Source organism: Arvicola amphibius, chromosome 6 (genome assembly GCF_903992535.2).
Source record: "Arvicola amphibius chromosome 6, mArvAmp1.2, whole genome shotgun sequence".
Classification (NCBI taxonomy): domain Eukaryota; kingdom Metazoa; phylum Chordata; class Mammalia; order Rodentia; family Cricetidae; genus Arvicola; species Arvicola amphibius.
Genome location: NC_052052.2, coordinates 67,973,336 through 67,976,611, shown reverse-complemented (window position 1 = coordinate 67,976,611; position 3,276 = coordinate 67,973,336). Strand labels below are relative to the sequence as shown.

At 35.0% G+C, this 3,276-nt stretch overlaps 1 pseudogene; it reads left to right on the top strand.

Annotated features, from left to right (window-relative positions):
* The first annotated feature begins 2,338 nt into the window (after positions 1-2,338).
* Positions 2,339-2,568, top strand: LOC119818042 (annotated as a pseudogene).
* The last annotated feature ends 708 nt before the right edge of the window (positions 2,569-3,276 follow it).

Here is a 3,276-nt window from a genome sequence, read left to right as displayed (position 1 = left end):
TGCCAAAAATCACTGGAGCAAAAGAATGAATGGGAAGACCATGGGAATTTAGGACTATAAACACTCTGTACAAACCATAATGGTGTTTATATTATGATGAGTCTGTTCAGACTTAAGATAATACAAAGAGTGAACATTGAGATTAATCAGTAGTCCTCTTGGACTTAGCTTTCAACTTTGGATGACAATGATTATCAGAGTTCATTAAGCATAACAAATGCATTTCTCTGCTAGGACTGTGGTAATGGTGCAAGGCAGGGTAAGAGAAATGCAAGGGATTCTTTATCCTTCAATTTTGATGGAAATTAAGGACCTTTCTAAAAATTGCTTTTAAAGGAAAACCCTGTACATGTTAAAAGATTGTTTCTCCTCCCCTTCAGAGCTTCCCTGGCACTGCTCTCCTTGGTACGCAAATCCTAGAAGGTATTCCTTCCCAGTAGTCTCGGGTCATACAACTTAAACCAAATCATTTTGTCAGTATCTCAGAAATGACAGAATGAAACATTTGGAGGTATGTCTTTCTGTAAATTTCTTCTCAGAAGTCCACAGGTAAGCATAATAATCAAGGACAATAAACTCATCAATCTCCCTATATAATGTAGCACACAAATCATTCACTGGGCTGTTTTTATTAATCCAAGCACTTCTAATGTCATTTGCAGACTAGAGTGTTTAATCTTGTAGTAAGCTAAAATAGGTGAAAACAAAGATGGATTTATAAAATCTGAATGTAGATGAGTAAGTAACTAGAGAAATGGAGTAGAAATTAAAAGGGGTTTTGGAGGGCAAAGGTTTTCTGTTTACTCAAACCATCACACTATGGGAAATTTGTGGAAGATTTTATGGGGGAAGTTTTTATGGGTTATAGAATCAGATATATAACTTGCTTAGGAAGCATTGGTCTGAGTTTACATCCAATTAAGAATATAACAAGGAAAATAATGGATCAGCAAGAAAGGGTGCTCTAACCTCCAAGAAGAGTATGTGTAATAGAGAAAGTTGGGAGGCTAAGTGCCAAGAAAATGAAAGAAGTGGGGCAATTCTATATAATTGATGGAGGAATAGGAAAATCAGCAAATAATAACCGGACAGGAACTATTCAGAGCTGTATCTGAAATAAGAAAGTATGTCCACACAAATAAATGGTAAATAAATTGTAATGTCAAATTTGAGAGATGGGGAAACATTACACTTTAAGCAATAGTGGAAACTAGGAACTGGGTTGTAGGGAAAAAACATAATTTTGGCTATAGACATAGTGATGTAGTGTTTCTTGATGTTCAATGAAGAGATAAGAGCATAGAATGTTGAATGTAAAACACTGAGCTAAGAAACACTAGACGAACCCTGCCAGGTCAGCTGTCTTGCAGACGCAGCATCAGCAAATACTGCAGTTTGGCAGAATATTGAGTCATTGTCTCCTTTTCTTTTCCAGGCTCATAACTGTAGCATGGTGGTTTGACTTGGCTTAATTTAGTGTAAGGAAAGACTAGCACATTATATTACTACCTCGTTCTGATAAAAACTACCTCCATAGCATGTAGATAAATGAATTTTATTATGAATTAAAAATAAAATTGAATGAAAATTTTCTTTGATTTGAATAGAACAGGTTGGCAGCCAAATTACATAAATAATAGATAATATATAGGTAGGCATGTAGGTAGGAAGGTAGATAGATAGAAGATAGATAGATTGATTGATTAACCATTCATAGACAAATACATATAGAAAGATAAACATTCCAACACAGTACAATTTAGCTTTCCAAATGTTGGTGTCTATGCGGATTTAGATATACTTCTGAGTTGGTTAGATTTTTTTTTCAACTTGACTAAAGCCAGGGTCATTTTGGGAAGAGGAAGATTCAATTAAAATAAAATGTTTTATTTTATTAGCCCATAAGGAAGTCTGTGGGACTTTTTCTGGACTAATGATGCATGTGAGAGGCTCCAGCCTAAACTGAGCAATGCTACACCTTAGTAGGTAGTCCTGGGTTGTATGCAAAAGCCAACTTAGTTCAAAATATGGACAAAAAGTTTGTAAGGGCTATAGTCCAAGGTCGGTGCTTCAGTTCCTGTCTCTAAGTTCATGCCTTGAGTTTCTCCCCTCGCATCCCTCAGTGAGGGACGACAATCTGAAACAAACTTTTCCCTCACCTATGTTACTTTTGGTTATGATAATTATCACAGCAGTAGAAAATAAACTAATATATTTCAAGTTATGCCTTTGATCTTAACTTTCATAAGAAAATAAAATTTACGTTGATAATATTAATTAATATGTTCTCATAAATTGTAAACATTCAATTGTTAAAAACTTGGAGGGGTAGGGCAAGATGGCACCGTCTGCCGTACTGCACATGTTTTCGCGTCTACTGGGCCCAGCCAGGTTCCTGAGCTGCTTTTCAACGCGGTCAAAGTTCTACTTCCGGGAGCCAGTCAATGCCAAACATAACTGGCTGAAAGTTGGGCTGACCTTGGCACCTCGGTTTTCCTGTCGGTTTATTTCATGAATCAACATAATGAAGATGTTTTGGAGTATAAAAGAAGAAATGGATTGGAATAAACGTTGGAGATACTAATATAGTATACTTCATATGAGGGAGTCCATTCCTCTGAATTCATCCATCTGTTGAGTTGTAGATATGAGGGGAAAGTATATGTAAATATGTATGAGTCAAGTTAATATGGATTTTACTTTATTAAATAAAAGTACTTATGTTTAAAAAACTAAAAAATAAAAATTTGGAGGGAATTTTGCCAGCATATCTTTCTGTCAAACATATCTATGACTAGTGACCATGGAGACCAGAAGAAAGTGTCAGATCCCCTCGGATGGGTGTGAGTCACCATGTGGGTACTGGGAATTGAACCTAAGTCATTTTGAAAAATAGCCAGTGCTCTTAATCTTTGAGTTATCTTTCTGGTGCTCAACTTTTAATAGGTAGAAATTGTGCTAATAAAAATATATATTAATCAAGACTATACATTAAATCATTGTTTAATTCTTTTTCATTTGTATGTGGGAATTTCAACAAATCAAGAGTTATAAATATGATCAAAATCATATTTCAGTCAGATAATATTTTTATTTATTTAATGAAAGAGTATTTCAGTGTACAGTTCAGATTGACATTAAAGTGTGAATCCTCCCAAGAAATCTTGAGAGTGCTGTTCCATCATGCCAATTCATCATGCCAATTCAGACATTTTAGTAAGATAAAAATGAAAATAAATACAAATGGAAAGCAATCTCTGTATGCCTATCACAAAC